The sequence below is a fragment of the Cornus florida genome, unplaced genomic scaffold, assembly GCF_030987335.1.
Source record: "Cornus florida cultivar Cherokee Brave unplaced genomic scaffold, ASM3098733v1 CherokeeBrave_3.0.0_Hap2_Chr07, whole genome shotgun sequence".
Lineage (NCBI taxonomy): Eukaryota > Viridiplantae > Streptophyta > Magnoliopsida > Cornales > Cornaceae > Cornus > Cornus florida.
In genome coordinates, this window is record NW_026775577.1 from 36,233,084 (window position 1) to 36,245,046 (window position 11,963).

General features: G+C 33.7%; 1 long non-coding RNA gene across 1 annotated transcript; it reads right to left on the reverse strand.

Moving 5' to 3' along the window:
• Positions 1-10,694: 10,694 nt before the first annotated feature.
• LOC132267641 (uncharacterized) lies at positions 10,695-11,963 on the reverse strand. Its single transcript, XR_009469033.1, has 3 exons — positions 11,699-11,963; positions 11,418-11,483; positions 10,695-10,931 (listed from the first exon to the last, which is right to left on the reverse strand). It is a non-coding gene; the product is annotated as an uncharacterized LOC132267641 (long non-coding RNA).

Here is an 11,963-nt window from a genome sequence, read left to right on the forward strand (position 1 = left end):
GAGTGTGACATTTGTCACACTTTCCGAAAATTGCAAAAAGGTCCTTTTTGAAAATATCTTCCAAATTAAATTGCAAAATGGTCCCTACAATAAAAAATAATTTTTTTTCATAATTACACTAAAACCCCAAAAAAAATCAAGAATATTTACAAGAAAGTTTGCTTCTATGCCCTTTATGAAAAAGTAAGCAACTAGAATGTATTTTCTACAAAAGTAAAAATACAAATGTCATGGAAATCAAATATTGTGGAAGCATGAAAAGCCGGAATCAAATCCGAGCACAAAAAATGAGGTTATGCAAAGAAAAATGATAAACGGGAAAAAGATGAAATAGGGAAAAAGGCGAAAAAAGAAATCTTCGACAAAAGGAAAGGAGGGAAAAAGACCGGGTCATTAAATCTAAAATTTCCTCAAGTAAAAATATTATGGTTGTGTTGATTTTGTTGAAGGTGAATTGGAATTTAAAAAATATTATGCGGGGCGGGGTGGGGTGGGGACGGGGGCTAGTGTGGCGGGGCGGGGTGGGATGGGGACGAGGGAGGGGGTTGAAAATTAAACGGGTATGGGGGCGGGGATGGGGTTAAAAATTTTGATCGAGGATGAGGATGGGGATGGGGAATGAGATCCTCGCCCCAGCCCGCCCCATTGCCATCCCTATCCCCGATCATTGGCAATGGGGCGGGGATCTCATTTCCCATCCCCATCCCCGATCAAGTTTTTTAACCCCATTCCCGCCCCCATACCCGTTTAATTTTCAACCCCCTCCCCCGTTCCCGCCCCGCATAATATTTTTTAAATTCCAATTCACCTTCAACAAAATCAACACAGCCATAATATTTTTAACCTAATAATTTAATAAAACTTCAGCACAATTATAACAATTTTTAACATGATCTGGAAATTTTAAACCTGATCAATTAAAACAAATAACATTCTTCCAAAACAAAAAAAAAAAAAAACAATTTTCCGACAAACAAAAATTTTAGTTCCAAACAAACACCAGTCTTTCATTAATTGAACAAAAGTAGCTAAAACTGAAAAAGTTCTAAAGATATCAAGCCATTCTCTGAAGTCCCTTCAAAGCTTCCGTGGCATAAGTATTTTTTTTTTAGTTAAAATTCCGTGGCATAAGTTGTAGAGCTGAAAATAACATAAATTGGATGGGTGTATGTCTACACAATCAGCAACAAATCCTGAAATAGAATACAAAATATATATATATATATATATATATTATATCAACAATTCAAATTAAGACAAAAACTTGCAACTTCAGTTAGATAATTGCTTGAACCAAACATTGGCAATGGTTTTGTATTTCCAACTAATATATGCAATTCTTTTCTCTAGACAATGCAATGGATTCCTATCTCTTCTCAAAATAGGAGACTTTAACATTGTGAGAAATCAGGATCCAAAAAAAAAATAGAAGAACTTTGGGACTGAGGCAATTGCAGTACTATTGATCTTCCTTTAATATATATACATTTGAGCAACCCATAAATAGTAAGGAATATAGTGGCCATTAGAAGTATTTGAGCAACAAGAAGAACAGATAGAAATAGTTGCAGCATCAGAATTTACCTTTGTAATAACACTTATTCAAGCAATTGATTAAGATATTAAAACTTTTGCAACCGATTAACCTCAATGTTTAAAGTAATACCTTAGTTCAAAAGCTCAGATTTTGGAGAATCATCATCACAATCACAAAATATATTGGCATTGGATGGGTCTAGATTTGCACGAGCTCTTTAAAACAAAATAAAACATTTTAGATAGCTATTACATTAATTAAAAAAAAAAAATTAATAACAGAAATTTTCGATTTAATATACCATCCTCTTCACTCAACATCCAGTTTTGGGCACACATCAAAGCCTCCAAAGTAGTCGGATGAAGTCTACTACAATGTGGACTAACCATTCTACCACCGGTGCTAAAAGCGGACTCCGATGCTACGGTAGACACAGGGATAGCTAAAATGTTCCGAGCAATCTTTTGCAAAGTAGGAAACTTAATTCCATTCATCTTCCACCAGTCCAAGACATCAAAAATAGTTGATCTAGGCAACACATTTTCTTCCAAGTAAAAGTTCAGCTCACTCTTTGTTTGCACTTTTCTTGAACTCAAGTTCACAAACAAATCAAACTGTGAGAGATCATCCTCCTCCTCAAAATTTATATCTCCAGTTATTGAAGTGATATTAGAAGATGAACCCCCTGCGCTAGTTCCATTTGAGCTTGCCTTGCTTTGGTACTCATAAAGTAAATCATAACAACTTTGTCGAACCTTTTCAATTTCAACCAATGCTTTACCTCTATAAATTTTTGGAAAATAATATTCAACAAGCTTCATCTTGTATTGTGGATCTAAAACCACCGCCACTGCCATCATTTCATGCCAAACTTCCCAATATTTCTTATATTTCACCATCATTTTTGATGTCATCACTCTAATGATCTCAAGTGGGCTTTCAAGCCAAGTGGACATTGCGACTCTAATTTCACAAATTCTTTGAAAATAACAATTTGAAGTAGGATATTTAGATCCAAAAAGTAACTTTGTAGTAGAGTGAAAAAGTTTCAACTTTGCACAAATTTCTTTTGCCCTTTCCTAATCTTCATTAGTTGGTACTTTAGTATAAAGCCTCTCACGTTGCTTCAACCTTGGGAACACATCTTTATATATTAAAGGGACTTGAAGCATAAGATATGTAGAGTTCTAACGAGTTTTACAATCAGTACATAACTTTTTAGTACATGGAATCTTTAATTGTTTAGCCGATTCTTCAAATTTTTCAATCCTACCCGGTGTAGCTGTCCAAAAATACACACTATCATGGATTCTTTCAATCCCATCCCCCATTACTTCTAACCCATCTTTCACCATTAAGTTCAAGATATGTGCACAATATCTCATATGAAGAACCTTTCCCTCAAGTAAGAGTACTTGAATCAATCTTCTCTAAAAGATTATCAATCATGGCATCATTTGTGGTGCAATTATCTAAGGTAATGGTACTCAACTTTCTCTCAATATTCCAATCTAACATGGTATTAATAAGAACTTCAGTAAGAACTTCCTTATTATGTGGAGCAGGCACATAGGTGAACCTAAAACATATTAAAACAAAAAAAAAAATATTACATAATTAATAAACATATAATAAGTGCATGCTTAGTACCATGAGTATTTATCAAAAGAAACAAAGAAACATGGATTTAAAACATGAAGCAACCAATAATGTTTTCTAATATACAATATATTTGTAATAGAGAGAAAAAAAAAGTAAAGAAAAAGAAACTAAATTTACCTCAAAGTTCTCTGTTGTAATTTCCATGAATCATCAATAAAGTGAGCCGTTACCGCTATAAAACCTTTCTTTGAGTGATTACAAGTCCACATATCTGAAGTAAGGGCAACTCTACCATGAAGATCATCCATAAATTTGCTTATTTTAGCCTTTTTAGAATGATAGATCTTTAAAATATCACTCATGATGGTGTTTCGAGAAACCATTTTAAACATAGGTTGAAGGGTATTAACAAACTTTCGAAAGCGGGAATGGTTAACCATGGCAAGTGGATACTCGTGTACTATGATCATGCAAGCAAGCTCATGTCGTGAGACGTTTTGATCAAGCACAAAATTACGGTATTCCACTTGTGCTTCATTAGTGACTTCATTCCTTTTAATATTATATTGCAAAACATATTGTCTCATGTTGCCATCTTTCCTCCGTTTCTTGCAAATTTTTAAATGGTCACGCAAACTTGTGGTTCCATAGTTCTTAGCTGCTTTCAACCGTGCCTTACAATGGTTGCAAACACCAAACCGCATACCATTAATGGTTGTCCTCGAAAAATCATTCCAAACTACTGATGTGAATTTTCTTTTTCTCTCTGAAGTAACAACTGTCTCATCAGGGGTTCCTAGTGAAGTAGGATTAGTAACCTGAGAAGAGGAAGCTGGAGATGGAGATGAATTAATATTTAATGGAGGACTTGCACCTATATTTTGAGGCTGAGATTTTGCATTCGACATCTTTGAAATTACTATGCTAGAGAAAAGGAAATATATATATATATATAGCAATCAAATAACAATATCGATTAAAAAAAAAAAGAAAAAGAAACAAGTTGAGGTTTTGAAAGTTACTTGTAACTAGCTTCCAATTTAATTAAAGGGTCAGGGAATGCATGTGATATATGTCTTCAAATAGGGTTGCTAAGTCTTAAGCAGAGGTTTAATACAACCAATGAAACATGGTCAATGTTTACTGTTGTTTTCAGTTAATCATATTAGTATTAAATTAATTTTAATAACATTATGTATTAAAATTGTGTAAAAATATAAAATTAAGTGATGTTGAATTAAAGAATGGTTTTGTGTACTAGATCTATAAGTCAAATGCAGTGCCACGATTGCTTGAGCTAGGCAGTCGGTAGGCACCTTGCATCTAGTTGCATAAATTATGTATGACTGTATTCAGATCCTCTCTTATGCTTTGTTGTATATTTAATTGAGAATGTAATAATATTATTTGACAATGCAAAGGGCAGATCTAGAAATCTTCATTTGAGGCCGAAGTAATAATATGTATAATTTTTTTTTCTTTTTTTTCTTTTTATAAGAGTGAGATCAGATAATAAGCCAAAGTAATGAGAGGTTCTTACATATATATGGACCTTTTTGACTCACACTTAGAGAAAGACAAAAGCAGGCATATCATGCAAGTAATAATATCAACTAGTCGTCTGCTTGAATATTGGATTCTCGTAGTCGCTGCTTGCTAACCCTGAAAATGCTATTCTTCTATCACTAATCAAGAAACTAGTGCTGAAGTAAAAAAGCAAAACCTGAATGTGCAATGAGTCAAAATAATGATCGATCTGAGAACTTAAACCTAAGAATTGAGACGTAGATGACTATGCTGCGAACCTGCAAGGGAATAGATAGGGTTTTAGAAGTGAATATATTATAATTTTTATATATAGTTATGTAATTTAGTTATATTTTATAACATGTAAGGGTATTTTTGTAAAAATACACTATAAACGGGGCAGTGTGGGGCGGGGTTACCTCCCCCGTCCCCGCCCCGTCCCTCGCTAGAGTTTCAAATACAATCCCCATCCCCTTCCCATTTAAAAAAATGGGTCCCCAAACCCGTCATAAACAGGGCGGGGTGGGGCGGGGACCCACCGAGTATGGGGATTTTGCCATCCCTAGTCTCCACCATTATACTAGTAGTAATTGTCAGTGGTTAGCAGCCCCTTCGTTTGACCGCTGACTCCACACGAATAAACACCTTCACTTTATTATATTATTTAATTGTTTATCTTTTTAAACGAGACAGATTTTTATCATTATATATAAGAAAAGGATAATAAACACAGACAACACCTACCGGATATATTTTTACTCAGGCGCATATATGTATATACCTGATCATTTTAAAGGAGATTGATTCATATGAACAATTGTCACTTGATTGGATTTTCTTTAGATTGATTCTTAAAGAGCAATGTTACACATCTCCAATTTATTTCAAATATGTATTTTAAATCTTCTAAACATAAATATCCTCTATTTTAATATAACTATACATTATATATTCTTTTATGCATTTTAGTTTCCTATCCTAGCAAACTAAACAAATGGTTGACAATTGCAAATAGAAGAGGAAGGCGAAAACAAAATGTTAATACCACAAATTTGGACAAATGAAAAGTTGACATGTGGTGAGTTTCAGAGGAACTTATTACCACACCATATTTGTTCTAGCAACTAGAAAGGAATGCTACCATGTAGCCACCTAAGTCTGGATCATGAAACCGTTTAGATGCTGACACGTGACACTAAAGAGGCACCACATGTCAGCAAAATAAGTAAAGAAGCCCAATCGAATAAGTAGCCCAAAAGGATAAACCCATAACATGAGGCGCAGAAAAGAAAGGCCCAACACATGAAGTGGTTTTAGGACTGCGATCCATCTCAAAAGGCCTAGGGAAAGGCTCAAGACCCGAAAAGCTCCCAAGATTATGATCTGCCCCATCAGGCCCAACTTAGGTAACAGCCAAATACAGTTGGCAACAACGCCCTAGATAAATAATATGCAATTATAGACATTTAAGGCAATGTATGTAACGGTCAGTAATGGTTCCTAGGAATCCTGATTGTAAGCAGTATAAATACAAAGGGCAAGACCTAGAGAAAATCATCTGATTCCCATTGCAATTAGCTTTTCTTTCTTTTTTTCTTTATTAATAGTAGTTCACATACTTTATTGATTAAGTGTTTAGAGTGTTGATCATTTGGGTTGAATCTTTGCATTCGGGCTGAAATTTTATACACCTACATCTACAATATCTCCTACTTTGTAGGAATATTCCTAATGTCATATAACTACTATGGTAAGGAAAACCTATATCCAGATTCATTGAAGAAGTATAAAAAGTATTGTGAGGACATGCCTTTTTATCATTTTCCGGACATGTTAGCATTTATGTATTTTATTTATTGTCGAAAATTATGATTTAAGTTGCAAATGTGTTTAATTTAATTTAATGTCATTTGTTTATTTCATAAAGGGCATTATGGACTTTTTGGTTTATAAATAACATATTTGGCATTTGATTATTTTATAAGGGGTTATCACATATCAATTGTCTAAGGGAATTTCTAGAAAAAAGTTGGCAGAGACATTCGCCCTTTCTTGCTTCCTTGTAGTCATTTTATGTAAGCCTCATTTTGTGACCTTTGTGAGGAGATTTTGATAATTCCTTGTGAATGAAAGTTTGCCCCAAAGTCAGGAGCTTTCCTTTGGTGTAAAAGTTGGGATCATTTTCTCACTGTTGGGTGGTCATAAGTGGGTTGAAAAAGGAAGGTTGGTTGTGTTGTAAGAAAAAGGGTGTTCTTTATTTTAACAAAGTTGGTGGCTCTAATCCATCATTTGGACTGCTTTGAATTGTTGTCTAGCAAGTGTTCAAGCTTCCCTTGAGATAGGATTGTCTAACCCTCAATTCCTTTGCCTTTAGTGAGTTGATTTCTTTCAAATTTTGAGTTGCAAAGTGTATACAAACAAAACTGAAATTCTGTGCTACTGAAACTTAATTCCATGCTACTATTTTGCTCAAAATCATGTAAATTTGTAATTTATCATTTAGAGATGATTTGATATTATGATAATATAGTAAATTAGCTTTCATTGAGAATTGGTTTCACTTAAATTGGTTGAGAAATGATTTTACTATGAATTTTTGAAGTTAGAATGTTCTTGCTGGAAATTCTGGGTTGGGGCAGTTTCTATCTGAGTCTTTCTCATCAAACCTGCTTTAAATGGTAAGGTATTTTGGTGAAGTAAAATTTTATCTTGAAAATATAGTCTTTGAACTTTCAATGGCCTTTAGATTCACTCAATTTGGACGAAAATTGAATTTACTATGAATTTTTGAAGATGGATGCTACAGGTTGGAAATCAGTTTCTGGGCAGGATTTATTTCGAATTTTTGGGTCAAAACTGTTCCAATTGGGAAGGGATTTTGTTAAACTAAATTGACACTTTCAAAGTACAGTGTTTAAGCTTTCATTAGGCTTTGGAATCACTCAATTTAACTTAGAATTGAATTTGTTATGAATTTTCAAAGATGGAGCTAACAAGCTGCGTATGAACTGTTTTGTTGTTTTGGAAACTTTGGGACATGACACAATTGTGCATTCATCTTGCATGGTCATGGGGTTAAGGTGAGAATGGAAAAGGAAGTGAGAGCATCTCATTAAAATGATTTTGAAAACCGGATTACAGGGAGGTGCCTTGTATCTATGAGTTTAGAAAAGGGAATTGAATCAATGATTTTAAAACCGGACAAGGAGTTGCCTTGTCTGTGCAGTTAATAGGAATCTAGAGGAGACGTAGGGAGTGGTTCTACGCGTAGTTGTGTCACTAGAGCCCCAAATGATCACAAGGAGTGGCCTTGTATCAGGGATAGATGACCAACTCTCTTCTCGTGGTACTGGGGAGTAGCCCTGGGCGGATTACATTAACTTTTTGTGATGGAAATGGGATTTTGGGAAGTGAGAGGTGTCAGTGACATTAACATTGGCATTGGCATTGCATGACACTTCATTTTATTATCTCATATGATATGTTACTTTCCCGAGCCTGTATGACTCCTTTGTCTTTTATCCCTTCTTTGTTTTGATTCACGGAGGTATTAAGGAGTGCGCTTTAGGCAATTCCTGCTGAGCTATGGTTGCTCATTCCTATTTTGTTCACATCTTTTCAGGTCATAGTATGGATGGTATGGAGGGTGTTCCTCCCCAGCTGTAGACAGAGTCGGGTCTGGTGTTGTTGTGTTATATTCCGTATAATAGTCTATGTTTTGTATTATATTTCTTTAGAATATTTCTGGCATGCAATAAATATTATTTCGGACTTTAAAACTTTAATGTTGTAATATTTGCATCTTATCTATTAATTTTCAGTCTTTTTTTTGTAAAGGGAAATAGATAGGTAGATGTGTGGTTGAGACAGGTTACAGGGATATTTTTTTTTTTTATTTTGAGACTGTGATTGTTTGTGTGTTGTGTTCACAATCCGGACTACGGTCTAGGGGTGTGACAAGTATGCTAATGTAACGATCCGAACCCGAGGGTCCGAATCGTTAACCGGATCCTTACCCGAACCTGAGGTCGTCTAATGACATTATGGTAAGTTCCAAGGTCGATACATAACGTACGTGCCATCCCAAGGCTTATACAAAACAAATGAGAACACAAATATAAAAGATGATAAAACAGTCTACTAATCCATTCAAACCTATGGAGGAACGTCATCCGCCACTTTCTTCCCGTGACCTGAAAAATGATATTTTAAGGGGATCGAAGTCTTTTAAAATGTATGGTCTTGTACAACTAAAAATGATTTAAATATTTAAGGTCATTCTCGTCTTTTTCTACATTTTAATGGACTGTTTGGATCAAATTTCTGACATAGGTTGTCATTATTCAAAAATTGGTTAACTTTAATCTGATTGTCAATAGCGCAAACCTTAGGGAGTGCGAGTGTAATAACCAAAATATTATTTTTTATTTTTATTTTTATTTTTATTTTTATTTTTTTGTGAGGCATTCAAACTCGTACTCATATTCTCTCAACAAAAGAAAATATGGCTTTGGACAAACACATCTTGATGAACCAGATAATTGCAAATAATAAGAAAATAAAGGATGTTGTCTACTATTAGTCTAGCATGATAGGGTATTGGAGGATGATCTGTTTATAAATTTATACTCCACTATTATTAGGGACAGATCTAGAAACATAAGGGGGGCAATTGTGAATTTTTTTAATAATTTTAGTGGAGTAATAGTTTGATTTTATAGGTATATATATCAAAATTCTAAAAGTAGTAAAGTATAATAAATAAATAAATAATTCAAAAGTAAAAATCAGTTGAATTAAAGCCAAAAAAATAAGAAAGAAATTAAAAAAATAAATAAATAAAATTACCCAAAAAAGAAATCAAACAATACCCATTTGACATTAATTCAACGGTGTTGAACTATTTCATTGATCGTGATCATAAAATTTATGCAAAATTCTGATTCACAAAATATATATGTACACACACAAATATATACTGCATTGGATCAATTACAATTCAGAGGGTAACCAGCATGGGCCTATGAATTACAAGGCCTTATCACTAGCTTTGTACACACACATATATGTCTTAGTTCACATTTAGATAGGAATTCGATCAGAGAGTAGTCATGCAAGCATTACTGCACCATTATTATTGATGTCGACCATAAAACAAAAAGATTGTTTTACCGGTGATTAATCATGGAATTCCTCCTTCAGTCATGCACGGTGCCATAGACCCTGCAGCAGAATTCTTCAACTCGCCGAATGAGGAGAAGATGCATCTCTTGTCCGAGAATGTTCATCAACCCGTGAGATATAGCACGAGTTTGAATCATGTTAAGGACAAAGTTCGTTTCGATCTGAAGAGTTCATCAACCACTACTCTCATTCGATCTCAACTTGGATTAACCTTTAGCCTTCAAATCCCCCAAGCTACAAGTATGTACCAAAAATTGACATGAATAAAATAACTAATTTGGAATACTTTCAGGATATGATGGATGATTTTGTAATTCTTTTCTTAGAAAAATAGGATTCAATGCAATTTAAAATATATCATGGGTTAGTTAGAAAAATAACATGAAACTTAAGAAAACAAAAATAATAAGCATCGTACTCTAAGCTCCAAATTAGTTATTTTATTCATGTCTTATCAATAAAATATCAAAAAATATATATATATTATAAGTATAATAAGATATATTATATTATTTTTTGAAGTAACCATGACGTATATGTGTCCTATTTTTTTTTAAATCCGTTCTTCCTAGCCTCTACCATTAACCAATATAAATTTATCATGTTAGCAAGCTTTGGACCTAAAATGGAAATTTTTAGTTTTAGCTTCTCCCGACCTATAAATTAAGTACTCTTACATGAACTTAAATTTCAAGTAGTATATTTTGGTGGAATATGCTACCAAATTTTCCTCATTTTCAAACCTAGTTTTAAACACACACACATATATATACACACACACACACATGGAAGACATTTAAAGATCTATCTTATGAAAATATTAATTCTTGATACATACTTGTAGCTTGAGGGACTTGAAGGCCAAAGATCAATCCAAATTGAGATCCGATAAGAGTAGTGCTTGATGAATCCTCTCCAGTTACGAACTTTGTCATTAACATGATTCAAACTCGTGCCATACCTCACCGGTTGATGAACATTCTAGACAAGAGATGCATCTTCTCCTCACTAGGAAAGTTGAAGAATTCTGCTACAGAGTCCATGGCACCATGCATGGCTGAACGAGGAATTCCATGGTTACCTGCAAAAAAATCTTTTTGGCTTATGGTTGGCATAAATAATAATGATGCAGTAATGCATGCGTGTTTACTCTTTGATCAAATTCCTATCTAAATGTGAACTAAGATATATATATATATGTATATATATATATATATATATATATATATATGAGTATATGTACAAAGCTAGTGAAAAAATGATAACAGTTTTCAATGATGCAGGTGACCACTCAAGTTTGACAAAATTTAACTTATGTCCTTTTCTTATATCATAATACTATAATAGCATACAGACACATACAGGGACACCAGAATTCATATTTTATTCAACTTTATTACCCTCATTGAAATCATCAAAATAAATTTACTTTCTCAAGCTATTAACCGCTCCAAGACTTAAATTCATCTCTTGACCATTCCAAATTAATTTAAAATTCAAATTCATAAAACATAACTAACCAAAATGCTCAACCTCAAAGAATAAATACTGAAATAAGATCTTTTACCTAAAATTATCGATCACTTCACGGTCACCTTATAGTTATCCCTTGCTTGATAACCTCTTCTAACACCTGAAAATGTTTTAGAAAATAGGGTGAGCTCGAAAAGCCAAGTAGATTTCCAATTTATTGAAAAATAAATAATCTTTTGTCGAATGCAAACTTCTATGCACAATCTTAGAAACTGAACAATTTTAGCGATCTTGGGATAATAAACCGAATAATTGAGATTTGAGAATGAACAAATTTAAACTACTTTTAAAAGAATTTCGGGTGAAGGAACGTACCTTGCTTTAAGTTTTTTTCCTAGTTTTTTCTCCAGATCACTTTTTCTTTTATTATTTCCTTTCCTTATTTTCTTCTCCAGCTCGGATCTTACACTTTTCTGCTCCTCCTCCTGCTCCTCCTCCTTCTCATCTCTCTCTCTTGGCCGAATAGATCTCTGTTATCTCTCTCTCCTCCCCTTTGTTTCTCTTCTGCAATGTACCTATATGTATATAAGACAAGGAAGTATTACACATACAAACTAAATGTCATACTTATATGCATACA